Genomic DNA, 13,850 nt, shown 5'->3' with positions numbered 1-13,850 from the left:
ATTTGCGAACTCGCTATTAGCGATTTCGCTATTAGCGAAATCGCTAATACCGAAGTCGCTTTTTGATGCATCCTGATGACATCACAACCAGGAAGTGAGCAGCACCAGCCTCATTTCCAGTGCACAGTGTCAGGGAGAGGAGGGAGCTGGCTCTGGGAGCAGAACAGGAGTGTGACAGAGACAGAAGAGAAACTTGTGATATCAAATGGAAGCCTCACAAACAGCAGAGGAGAGCCAAACAGGCAGGAAACGCAAAATTAAATTTGCAGAAAAAGAAATTGACACCCTCATTGAGGGAGTAGTTCACAGCCATGACAAGCTGTTTGGAAAGGCATCATTGAAAGTGGCAGAGCAGGAGAAAAGGAAAATCTGGCTCCGGATCCAAAACAGGGTCAATGCCATTGGGGTGACACACCGCACCATTGAAGAACTCAAAAAACGATGGTACGACTTGCGCAGTCGGGCTAAGGTGCGCATAGCTGACCGCCTGAAGGAGGCAAAGAAGACAGGAGGGGGAACACCAACAGACACTGGGAACACTCCCATGGAGGACTTGATTGAATCCACCATCCAGCCAGAAGCTGTTGTTGGTGTGACCCAGCTGGACACGTCCGGAGCAGCAAACACATCTGAAGGTAAGATGAATGTATGTTTTCTTAGTGTTACAAAATGTAAAGGTAGAACTCGACCACAGTACAGCCCAAGTGCAGACCCTGAACATCCAGTACACAATGCGTTCAGTAGGTGAGGGGCATTATGGGAGATGTAGTCAGGTCAAGCAGTTAAAATGTCAAATCTCAGAGTAACAACCCAAAAAAGCTTAATAGAGTATAAAATCATTTACAAAGGCAGATATTTATTACTGTGCAATTAATATCACAGACATGAAATAATACAGTGTTGCACTGTTTCACCTCACAGATGCGCAACGTGTAGAAGATGTGGATAGCGATTCCCCAGACATGCAGGACACCAGCGCAGGTGAACAGATGGACACACCTGTGGTGCAAATAAATCCCTCACGTCCAACAAAGTCACGCAGGGCTACTGTTCCATCCCTAGTCACCATGGAGTGTGAAGATGATGAGGCTGATGCAACACCAGGTGGCAGCCATGGCCAGACAACTTCCATCACAAAAACACAACCACAGGTCCCCAGAACTAATCACAGAGCCCGGCGTAGGAGAGGAAGAGCACTCAGGACACAGCAGGAGGAGCAACCAAGTGATGTCTGGGGTGGTCTTGAGGGACAGATGCTCCGTATGCAGCGCCTGCAGACAAAAAACACACGATTAGTACAATTGCAAGTTGGCAAGATGGCTAGCAACATAGCAGTACTGTCAGAAAGTGTGCAGCAACTGAGCAAGGTGATGCATGAGGGAAATGTATCCCAGAAGAGACAGCATCGTCAACTAATGCTGCAATTGAAAATGTTTGCTAAATCAAACAATAGATTGGCCACGACAACTGCACTGCTGGCGCGTAGGTCTGTGACCATGCAAACTGAAATGTGCCATTGGAGCGGCGATGTGGCTAAAGCACTGGACCAGGTCACCAATGCAGTTGATTTGCTAAATGCTTCCACAATTGCGGCCAACAATTCGACGCCCGAAGAGGGTAGTGAGGGTGGCTCAAGCCTAAGTAGTGTGGCAGTTCCAGTCCGCACTGCAGGAAGACGCAACACACGCAGCAGTACCCCCGCCGCTTCCAACATAACGGATGACAATGCTGGGTCTGACAGGCGTCTGGGTGTTCGTGGGAAAAAGCGCTAGACTGGCATGTACAAGTGCATTCCACTATGGTGACGTAACCATTTATTTGGATTTGACTTTTCACAGACTGACAAGTGAATTGACATTTGCAAACCACTTATGTCCATTGCACTGGTCAGATTACAAGTGTGCTTGAACACTCATGGCAATTTTATTTAATTAAAGAATACTTTGATAGCAATAGTCAGTTTCTGTGTCATCATTACTCACCTCAGAAATAATTTTGTGTGATGTCAAATCTTCTCCTACGCCCTTCTGCTGCGCCTGCCCCTTGTGCTGCATGGTGTTGTGGCACTTGCTGGTTCCCATCCTCCGAATCGCTGTCAGACACCTCGATGTCCATTCCTCCCCTTGTCGCTATGTTGTGCAGCATGGCACATGCCGCTACTATCTTGCAGCATTGTTCAGGGTTGTACTTCAGTGCTCCACCGGTCTTATGTAGACATCTGAATCGGCTCTTCAACAGCCCAAATGTGCGCTCTATGATGTTCCTTGTCGAAATATGTGCTGCATTGTACCTCTGTTGATTGGCAGTTGTGGGATTGAGGTAAGGCGTCATTAGGTAATTACGCAAGGCGTATGCGCTGTCACCTACATGTAATGGAGCAAAGAGTCAGTGGCAGCTTCACATTGACATACGTACAATGACAGTGATAAACTATAACACATATTTACCAAGCAGATGTCCCTCTCCAAATTCTCCCCTGACAAGACGGGTGTGTATGCCACTTTGCCTGAAGATATAAGAGTCATGTGCACTCCCTGGAAATTGCGCAACAATGTCAGTGATAATGTTTTTGGCATTGCAAACGACCTGAATATTGAGGGAATGGTAACATTTCCTATTTCTATATATATATTCCTGTGTTGCAGGGGGACATATTGCAACGTGGGTGCAATCAATACAACCCAAAACATGTGGGAAACGAGCTATCTGGTAGAACTCCTGTTTGGTTTTTGCAAGGTCAAGCGCGGTGGTAGGGAACTTGATATGAGACCCGATCACGGCCATCATGGCATCAAGGAATGCTTTCAATATTCTTGAAAGTGCGCTTTGTGACACACCTCCCGCAACAGCAATGACCCCCTGAAAACTGCCTGACGCCAGAAGGTGTAGGCAACATAGGACCTGCACATGCGTTGGGATGGCATTGGTCCTACGTGTCTGTCGTTGCATTATGGGGTCCAATTCATTGATTAGATCATGGATCATTGCTGCATTGAGCCTATACTTGTCGTATATCTCATCCTCTTGCTGGCCTAGCAAAGTTATGCGGACTCTGAAGATGCGCTCATTCATTCGCCTCCGTCTCTGTGCGGCAGCCTGCAGCCTCATCCTCCTCGCCATCAGGTAAATCCCTGCCATTGTGAACAGTGCTGGCTCATTCTGGGTGTGTTTAAATGGGTTTCAGTTGGTTTTCACCTGTCTGTGATTTGCACTCATGATTACCACCTGGTTGTGATCCTTCTTATTTAGCGATCGCTAATTTGCGATTTTCACGGAAATCGCTATTTGCGATTTGTCATGCATACATTTAGCGAATCGTTGTTTGCGATTCGCTAATTGGGACACGCTAATACCGATTCGCTATTTGATTCGCAGAATGTTTTGCGATTCCTTATATTTGCGAAAAAATGGATTTTCGCAAATATACCGTTGATGCATTTCAACACTGACTTTTGCGATCGCAAACGGCCTATTTTTGCGATTCGCACCGTTTGCGATCGCAAAAAGGTTTGATGCATGTGCCTATTTGAGTAAATGTGTTGCTATGGTACCAGGCAACAACACTACAAAAGGTGAAAAGAAGATGGCTGCTACGCAAGTTCACGCTGCGTGACCTTGCGCAATGACGAGTCCTTGCGGTGCAGTCACGTAATTGCATTCCAGGAAGAATAAAGACGTCATGGAGGAGCTCGAGCAGGACACCTTTCAGAACGCTGGAACTACTAAAAAAAATGTATCTTCTCTCCGGATGTAACAACCGTCACTAGATGAGGTAAGAGCATTGTTTATTCAATATACTGTAAGCGATGCTCTTTTGTTGTTATTTTAAATGTTGCAAAATCCGCCCAAAATGTGCTGAGAAAGTTCAGCTAAAATGAGGAGCTCACTGGCTCCCTTCAGTGGTACGCAGCCATAAGCAGATGAACCAACAGTTCTCAAAACCAGACAAAACCTTCTTTCATGTCGTCTGCGAACACTTAATAAAAAAATGAGCGATCTCGTTCCCAGATAAGTAAAAGTTTGTAGAATTTGATGAGTTGGTAGATTAAAGTACTTTAAGTAGAGCGCACAGAGTTCAGGTAATCACATACCCTTTCAAACATGTTGCAGTAAAATTCAAAGCTGATACAGTGAAATCACCTCATTTTCAAAGATGTGAGTAAGGCGGAGAGTCTCAAGATGCAAATTCCATGTAAAAGTAGATTTCAAAAGCAGGTGACATCTAACGTTTAGGCATGCTTTAACATGTCCCAATTTCAACTTACTTCAGGCTGTCAGTTGTTGTAGACACCGGTGGGGCAATCAAGGGGTTGGACAAGCAGTTCATTTAATTTCTTGTAGTTTCTCTTGTAAAATTCCTTTGATCACGCGTGGTTTCTTCCTTCAGATCGTCGCCAGTGTAACATTTAAAAAAATAATGATGAGTCCTTGAGTTGCTGCATCCAGATGTAAGTTTATTTTCATTAATCAGGAATCAATGTACAGGATACAGGCCCCAGTTAAGATTCAGTTAAAGCACAGTTAAGGCCCAGTTTGAAACCCAGTTAAGCCCCACCGGGAGCAGCTGCCCTGCTGCTCAGCCTCAGATCTCAACTGTCAGTAGAATCAAACATACACAAAAGGAACTCTTAGGTGACATCACAGATACAGGCTGAGGGGCTTAGAACAAACACAGAAGAAGGACAGAGAAGAAGGAAAAGCAGGATGTAACAGTGCACTTTACTGGGGTCTGATAGTAAACCAAATAGGCCAATCATGGAATCCAACCAACATATACATTTTACATAGGGAGCACTTGCCCTGTGGCACTGGTTGGCAGTGGCACAGTGCTCTGAGCGGCCAACACCATGAAAACGCATGAGGCACAGCGACAAAAAGTGGAAGGGAGACTCACGCCAAGGTGCCAGGTCTAACACGTGTCCCCTCCAGCTAAAAAGTGGGGAGAACTACCCTACCCCAGGGAGTTCCTCATCACTAAGGCAGAAAATCTGGACAGACGGTCAGCATTGGCGTGATCTTTACCAGGGCGATGTTCCACCGTGAAATCCATACCCTGTAGGAAAATGGACCACCTCAACAGCTTTGGATTCTCACCCCTCATATGCATCAACCATCTGAGGGACCTGTGGTCTGTCTGAACCCGGAAGTGAGACCCAAACAGGTAGGGTCTTAGCTTCTTCAGTGCCCTGACCACAGCAAATGCCTCACGCTCAATAGCACTCCATCTCTGTTCCCGTGGAAGTAACCTCCTGCTAAGGAAGGCTACAGGTTGATCTAGGCCCTCTTCATTAATCTGTGAAAGAACAGCCCCCACACCATGCTCTGAAGCGTCTGTCTGAACGATAAACTCTTTGGTGAAGTTGGGAGCCAAGAGCACGGGTGCCGTGCACATAGCAGCTTTCGGGGCCTCAAAAGCTTTCTGACAGGTGTCAGTCCAGATCACTTTCCTGGGCTGCTTCCTAGAAGTCAGCACTGTCAAGGGGGAAACAATATTGCCATACCCCTTGACAAACCTCCTGTAGTACCTGGTGAGACCTAGGAAGGCTCTCACCTCTGTCTGGGTTTTGGGCGACTCCCAATTCAGGTTGATTTCTATCTTGGGTTGAAGGGGCGCCACCTGGCCGTTCCCAACCTGGTGCCCCAAAGTACACCACGGAACTCTGCCCGATCTGGCACTTACTCGCCTTGATCGTGAGGTCTGCCCTCCGCAGCACCATCAACACTTCCCAGATGTGGCGCAGGTGTTCTTCCCAAGTGGAGCTGAACACTGCGATTTCATCCAGGTAGGCTGCACTGAACAAATCCAGTCCAACCAACACCTGGTTGACCAACCTCTGGAAGGTGGCAGGGGCATTCTTCATCCCAAAGGGCATAACCCGGAACTGGTAGGGCCCATCAGGGGTGGAAAATTCTGACCTCTCTTTGGCCCCATCGGTCAAGGCGATCTGCCAGTACCCAGACGTTAAATCAAACGTGCTGAGGTAGTTGGCAGCCCCTAGCCGATCTATGAGCTCATCAGCTCTGGGGATGGGGTGTGCGTCAGTCCTGGTGACTGAATTGAGTCCTCTGTAGTCCACACAGAACCGGAGTTCGGGTGTGGCTCCCGGCGCTGCAGCCTTTGGGACCAAGACCACTGGCTGGCCCAAGGACTGCTGGAGGACTCAATTACCCCGAGTGCAAACATCTTGGAGACCTCCTCCTTGATGCATGCCCTCACCCTGTCAGTCACCCTGTAGGCCTTGTGCCTCACAGGTCTACTATCCCCAGTGTCCACATCATGGACGCACCAATCAGTGACACCGGGATCCAGGGAAAACAGATCAGAAAATTGTCCCTGCAGCTGGCGACAATCATTCTGTTGCTCAGGGGTCAGGGCGGAAGAGAGGATGACACCATCCACTGACCCATCTTGCTCCTGGGCTGACAGGAGGTCAGGAAGAGGCTCGGTCTCCTCTTCCATCCCAGCATCTGTTGCCAAGAGTATGCCCACTTGGTACCTCTCCAAGTGGGGCTTGAGCCGGTTGACATGAAGGACCCTTAAGGGGTTCCTTGGAGACCGCAAGTCCACCAAATTGGTAACTGAACTCTTGCTCTCCACAACCTCAAAGGGACCGGTCCACTTATCCTGGAGCGCACAGGGCTCCACTGGGGCCAAGTCCCATACCTTCTGTCCAGGCTGAAGCTCTACCAGAGTGGCATTCTGGTCGTACCACCGCTGCATCTCCTCCTTGCTGGCTTCCAGGTTTACCTCAGCAAGTTCCCTGAAACGCCTAGTCTGGTTCCTGAAGGCCAGCATGTAGCTATATTCATTCTGGAGAGGTTTCCTGGGAGATTGCTCCCAGACTTCTTTGATCAGACTTAGAGGTCCTCTCACTGGGTGGCCGTACAGAAGCTCAAAGGGGCTGAACCTAGAGACTTCAGGGGCACCTCTCTGTAAGCAAAGAGAAGGCATGGTAAGAGGACGCCCCACTTATGCCTCATGGGTTCCTCAAGACCCATTATCATGCCCTTCAGGGTTCGGTTGAATCTCTCAACCAACCCGTTTCCTTGGGGGTGGTAAGGTGTGGTGAATTTGTAGGTTACACCACACTCTTGCCAAAGGGATTTCATATATTTGGATATGAAATTGGTATCCCGGTCAGACACCACCTCTAGAGGGAATCCCACTTGGGAGAAAATTCCCATCAGTGCACGTCCCACCACGGGGGCCATCACTGTCCTAAGAGGGATGGATTCCGGGTACCGGGTGGCATGGTCCACCAGGACCAGGATAAACCTGTTGCCCATGGCTGTCCTGGGGTCCAGCAGCCCCACAATGTCAATCCTCACTCGCCCAAAGGGGGAACTGTCCACAGGGAATGGTTGGAGAGGAGCCTTCTGCTTCCTCCCACTCTTTCCACTTGCCTAGCAAGTCTGGCAGGTCCTGCAGTGAGTGTCTGAACTCCCGCGCATTTGGGGTCAAAAGAAGTGGGTGACAAGCCTTTCAAAGGTCTTGTCCTGCCCCAAATGTCCTGCCAATGGCACATCGTGAGTCAGCCCCAGTAGGAAGGCTCTGAAGCGCTGGGGTACCACCAGCACACGGGCTGACCCAGGCTCAGCAACCTTAGGCTCAGAATACAGGAGGTCGTTCTCCCAGTAAATAAAATGTGTTCCAGACTGATCACCGTTGGCCTGGTCTGCAGCCTGCTGCCGCATACCCACGAGAGAAGGGCATTCTTTCTGCTCCCTGCAGAATTCTTCCCTGGAGGGTCCTCCTTCTTGCTGCCAATGGGTCAGCTCTGGCAGGTCCCCCAGTTCAGCTATCTGTTCCCCTGTAGGTTCCAGGGCATACCCCTCAAGGTCTCCTTCCTCCTGGACCGTGGGAACTTCGGGGGCCGGTTTCCCGCGCCCCCTGCCTCTTCTCCCTAAGGCCTGTTCCTGGGCCTCCCTCTCAGGCTCCAGGTCCTCTTGAGCACCCCTACTGGCTGCCATGGACCGTGTGGTGACACACGCCCAATCAGGCATACCCAACATCTCCAGGTGAGCACTCCGCTCCACCTTAACCCAAGGTGAGCTCTCCAGATCGTTCCCTAACAGACAGTCTACAGGCATGGCGGGCCTCACTGCTACCTGAAGAGTACCAGAGACCCCCCACGACTCCAAGGGAACCTGAGCCACCGGGCAGTGACTCTCCGTGTTGTCAGCGGCAACAACCGGGTAGAATGCTCCTGGGACAACCTGCTCCTGAGACACCAGGTGGCGCTTGACAGCCGTCACACTGGCTCCTGTATCTCTCAGAGCTTCAACCCTATGGCCATTTATGGTCACCCACTGCCTGTATTTCTTAATGTTCTCAGGCAGCTGGGTTTTACCGAACCCCACCCACCTTGGACACCCATTTCTCCACCCAGGGCTACACTAGCCGTCTGCCGGGGGGTTGCACCAAACTTACCAAACTGGTGACACTTGGGATCATTGGCAAAATGACCCAGCTCACCACATCTGTAACAGTTCAGTGCAGGTAGAGTCCAGAGTGTACATACCCAAAGATGTAGTGAAGGAATTTTTTTAAAATGATGACATAGGGCAGTGGTTCAAAGCCTACGAAGTATCCATGTCCTCCCACCGGGTCCCTGAGAAGGATTGGGGAGCGGGGTTGTGGGGGCGGTTCTTGAGTGAAGGGCGGGACACACTGCTAGATTTGCCCTCAGATGTGTATAACTCTTACCCCCATATGAAGGATGCTTTAATGGCTAGGTATGGGTTAAATCCTGAAATGTATAGGCAGAGGTTCAGGGGTTGCACTAAGATTCCCAATAGTACTTATGTGGAGTGTTAGAATCTGGGTTTTCTGGTTGGCACAGGTAGGTACTTGTGACAAGCAGGGAACCATTCCTCTAGTCAGGGTAGGGGGGTAACAATAATTCCTGCTCACAATACTTATTAGACAAAGAGTTCTTGGTTTTAGCGTAATTTTAAAGTTCTGTGCGCTTGGGAACAGGTCTCACACGCACTGTAGGCACTTCGGGATGAAGCGTACACTCTACGGTGCGAACAGGCACAGTACCTTTACTTTTGGTGAGTTCGTCACGGATGCTGCGCTGACCTCAAGCATGATGTACGGTGCGTGGTCCACCTGGTGCGATGCGTACTACGGTACGTTAGACCTTGGGCGTGCAAGGATTCAGGGGACGGTGCGTAGGTACGGTGCGTTCAATCTTCGTCGCGGCGTTCGCGCCGTACCATGAGATCGGCAATCTTGATTCGAAGTGCTGGATACAAGCGAACAGTACGCTCCGCACAGGGGAGACGTACGCGACTACCGTACGCACCGCAGCCTTTCCAAAGCATGGGAAAGGGGCGTACACTGGGCAGTACGGTTCGTAGGGGATAGAAGCAAGTACCGTTCGCAGTCCTTCCGTTACGGTGCGAGCTACGGTTCATAGGGGCCTGCTAGTGGTGCTGCTCAGGCCGGACGACACCTTCCTTTGCGGTGCGAGCTAAGGCTCGTAGAGGGGCCTCAGACGCTTTTTTCGGGCCGGATAGCGGGATACCAGCTTGCAGGGGGTACGCTGCATTCAGCGAGACGTACGCAGCAGTTCGAGTCGAAGATGTGGGAAAAACGGTCCGTTTTCCAAGGCGATCTCACGGCGGTGAAGTCCACTGGTCCTGGGACTTCGTTCGGGGGGCAAGCTCAATCACAAGCCCTTGGAGATCTCTCAGCACAAGTCAAATAAAAGTTTCTTGAGTCTTTTCTTCCTCTTCTTCAGCAGCAAGGCAACCACTGCAGGCCAATCCCCCAGGTCAGGGACAGTACTCCTCCATGCAGCTTTTCCAGTTCCTTCAGGTCGGACAGAGGTTTCTTCTTGGCAGGACAGGATCTAGTTTCTTAGGAGCAGGGCTCCTACATTTATACCACAAATCCTTTGTTCTCCCAGGCCAGGGGGGCCCTTGCCTAGTTCAGTCCAGTTCTGGAGCACTTTGTTGATGCGATGCAGGCTTCTTCTTTCAGGGTGCAGGGCAGAGCCATCAGACGCTCCACAGGGGGTGGAGCCAGCATTGTGGTGGCAGAGCACAGCCCTATTCAGAGTCCAGGTGTACTCCTCCCACCCATCTACCTGCCAATCTTCCTATTCACCACCAGGCTACCTAGCCCTGCCCATCTGGGATTCCCCAGCCCTTTCACTCACACAAGCCAGACAGCAGATACACATCACGCAGAGGCGGGCTGAAATGGTTAGGCAAGCAAATGTCAACTTTCTAAAAGTGGCATTTGCAAACGCAGAATATTAAAATAAACCTTACTAAAAGATGTACCTTATTCTGAGTTCAGGCATACTAAACTCGATGTTCTACCACGTTCCCTGGGTCTGTTAGGATCATAGGATGTAACAATCTTAACAGCCCATTCTGGCCTATGAGAACAGGGTAGCCTTACAATAGTGAAAAACCAAAATTGCGGTAATTCACTATTAGGACATGCCACACACATCAGGGCTTGTCCTACCTTATGCTTACAATGCACCCTGCCCTTGGGCCTACCATAGGGGTGACTAACATGAAGTTAAGGGAAGGTTTAGGGACTGGCAAGTGTGTGCACTTGCCCAGTCAGCATGTCAGTACCAGACTGCACGCAGGTTATGCAATGGCAGACCTAGACACATTTTACCAGGCCGCTTTTGTGGGTGGCACAACCAGTGCTGCAAGCCCACCAGCGGAATTTGTATTTACACGCCCTGGCACGCCGGGTGCACTTTCCTGGGGTCTGATAGTAAACCAAATAGGCCAATCATGGAATCCAACCAACATATACATTTTACATAGGGAGCACTTGCACTGTGGCACTGGTTGGCAGTGGCACAGCGCTCTGATCGGCCAACACCATAAAAACGCATGAGGTACAGCGACAAAAAGTGAAAGGGAGACTCACGCCAAGGTGCCAGGTCTAACAGGGGTCTTGCTGGGTGTGGTGTTTCAGGGTTTAGGGCAGTGCAGTGGTGTTTGGGCAGTGTAGGGGTCATGCAGGGTGGTGGTGTTTCAGGGATTAGGGCAGTGCAGTGGTGTTCGGGCAGTGTAGGTGGTCGTGCTGGGGGTGTAGGGCAGTGCAGTGGTGTTTGGGCAGTGTAGGGGGCCATGCTTGGGGTGGTGTTTCAGGGTTTAGGGAAGTGCGGTGGTGTTCGGGCAGTGTAGGGGGTCATGCGGGGAGTGGTGTTTCAGGGTTTAGGGCAGTGCAGTGGTGTTCGGGCTGTGTAGAGGATCGTGCTGGGGTGGTGTTTCAGGGTTTAGGGCAGTGTAGTGGTGTTTGGGTAGTGTGAGGGGTTGTGCTGGGGCTAGTGTTTTATGGTTTAGGGCAATGCAGTGGTGTTCGGGCAGTGTAGGGGTATGTACTGGGGGTGGTGTTTCAGGGTAATGGCAGAGCAGTGGTGTTCGGGCAGTGTAGGGGGTCATGCTGGGGGTGGTATTTCAGGGTTTAGGGCAGTGCAGTGGTGTTGGGGCAGTGTAGGGGGACGTGCTGAGGTGCTGTTTTAGGGTTTAGGGCAGTGCAGTGGTGTTTGGGCAGTGTAGGGGGTCCTGCTGGGGGATTAGGGCAGTGCAGTGGTGTTTGGGCAGTGCAGGGGGTCGTGCTGGGGGTGGTGTTTCAGGGTTTAGGGTAGTGCAGTGGTGTTTGGGCAGTGTAGGGTGTCATGCTGGGGGTGGTGTTTCAGGGTTTAGGGCAGTGCAGTGGTGTTCGGGCAGTGTGAGGGGATGTGCTGGGGCTGGTGTTTTATGGTTTAGGGTAGTGCAGTGGTGTTCGGGCAGTGTAGGGGGTCGTGTTGGGTTGGAGTTTTAGGGTTTAGGGTAGTGCAGCGGTGTTGGTGTAGTGTAGGGGATTGTGGTGGGGGGAGTGTTTTAGGGTTTAGGGTAGTGCAGTGGTGTTCAGGCAGTGTAGGGGGTCTTGCTGGTGGGTGGTGTTTCAGGGTTTATGGCAGTGCAATGGTGTTCGGGCAGTATAGGGGGTCGTGCGGGGGTGGGATTTCAGGGTTCAGGGCAGTGCAGTGGTGTTCGGGCAGTGTGAGGAGTCGTGCTGGGGTGGTGTTTCAGGGTTTAGGGCAGTGCAGTGCAGTTCGGGCAATGTAGGGGTCATGCTGGGGGGGTGTTTTAGGGTTTATGGCAGTGAAGTGGTGTTCGGGTAGTGTAGGGGGTTGTGCAGGGGCTGGTGTTTCAGGGTTTAGGGCAGTGCATTGGTGTTCGGGAGGTGTAGCGGTCGTGCTGGGGGTGGTGTTTCAGGGTTTAGGGCAGTGCAGTGGTGTTCCGGCAGTGTAGGGGGTCGTGCTGGGGGTGGTGTTTCAGGGTTTAGAGCAGTACAGTGGTGTTCAGGCAGTGTAGGGGGTCGTGCTGGTGGTCGTGTTTCAGGGTTTAGGATAGTGCAGCGGTGTTCGGGCATTGTAGGGATCGTGCTGGGGCTAGTGACTAAGGGTTTAGGGCACAGGAGTGGTGTCCAGGCAGTGTAGGAGTCGTGCTGGGGTGGTGTTTCAGGATTTAGGGCAGTGCAGTGGTGTTCATGCAGTGTAGGGGGTCATGCTGGGGGTGGTGTTTCTGGGTTTATGGCAGTGCAGTGGTGTTCGGGCAGTGTGAGGGGATGTGCTGGGGCTGGTGTTTTATGGTTTAGGGTAGTGCAGTGGTGTTCGGGCAGTGTAGGGAGTCATGCTGGGGTTGGAGTTTTAGGGTTTAGGGTAGTGCAGCGGTGTTAGTGTAGTGTAGGGGATTGTGCTGGGGGTTGTGCTGGGGGTAGTGTTTTAGGGTTTAGGGTAGTGCAGTTGTGTTCGAGCAGTGTATGGGGTCTTGCTGGTGGGTGGTGTTTCAGGGTTTATGGCAGTGCAATGGTGTTCGGGCAGTGTAGGGGGTCGTGCGGGGGGTGTGTTTCAGGGTTTAGGGCAGTGCAGTGGTGTTCGGCCAGTGTAGTGGGTCGTGCAGGGGTGGTGTTTCAGGTTTTAGGGCAGTGCAGTGGTGTTCAGGCAGTGTAGGGGGTTGTTGGACCTGGCCCTTTTGGCAGGTTCACCCCTAAACTTTTTGCAATTATCCTGGCCTTTTTCCCTATGTAGTGTTAGTAGTTTTAGGCCTCTAGTCACTTTAGCACTGTGTCCCAGTGCGTGCGCTCTGTGTTACATGTAGTGAGACTGGCCTGCCCTCCCATAGGAATGCATAAGGGATATGTGTGTCCATGGTAGTTCCTGATGTGAGAGGAGTGCAGGGCCGAGTTTGGTACATGCGAACTCGTGAGAATAAATGCTACGCAATGATATGCACGGATTTATTATAACTATAGGAGAAGTGCCACTTCTAGAGGTTGGCATGTCTGTGTGCTGTATGATGTGAATTGCTTGTCTGGAGTTTGAGTGACAGGGCTGGGGAATTCCAGTAGCCAGGGTGAGTCTGCCCGGTGGTGAATGGAGAGATCTGCATGTAGATGGGAGGGAGCAGTTGCACCTGGGACCTGAAAAGGGCTGGGCCTTCCCTCCACAATGCTGGCTCCACCCCCGTGGTGCGTCTGATGTCCCTGGCCTGTCCTGTGAATGGAAGAGAGGGGCTGAGCAAAACAAAGTGCTCAAGTGCTCCTGAACCAGTTGTATCTGGTTCCCCCCTTACCTGTGCTGTGTCACAAAGGGACCCCAAGAAAATGTTCTTGTTCTGGACTTGAATCTACCAGGGGCGTGCTGCTGCTGGGGCTCAGGGGAAGGCTTGCCTCCCTGGGCCCTGCCCTGCCCCTGGACGCCTGGAGGACTTTCCGTTGCTGGGAGCTGTTTTGCTCCATCTTTTTTTGCCCAGGACTTCTGGGACCTGTTGCCTCCTTCTGTTTTGCTTTTACCAAGGCTTGGTGCCGCCTTGGAACC

General features: G+C 51.3%; 1 long non-coding RNA gene across 1 annotated transcript; it reads right to left on the bottom strand.

The window, feature by feature from the left end:
• Positions 1-836: 836 nt before the first annotated feature.
• Positions 837-2,363, bottom strand: LOC146871488 (uncharacterized). The gene is made up of 2 exons (XR_014959565.1): positions 1,983-2,363; positions 837-1,271 (listed from the first exon to the last, which is right to left on the bottom strand). It is a non-coding gene; the product is annotated as an uncharacterized LOC146871488 (long non-coding RNA).
• Between the last annotated feature and the right edge of the window lie 11,487 nt (positions 2,364-13,850).

The sequence above is a fragment of the Triturus cristatus genome, chromosome 1_1 (assembly GCF_964204655.1).
Source record: "Triturus cristatus chromosome 1_1, aTriCri1.1, whole genome shotgun sequence".
Classification (NCBI taxonomy): domain Eukaryota; kingdom Metazoa; phylum Chordata; class Amphibia; order Caudata; family Salamandridae; genus Triturus; species Triturus cristatus.
The sequence above is the reverse complement of the archived record's forward strand: the minus strand, read 5'-3'. Positions and strand labels throughout refer to the sequence as shown.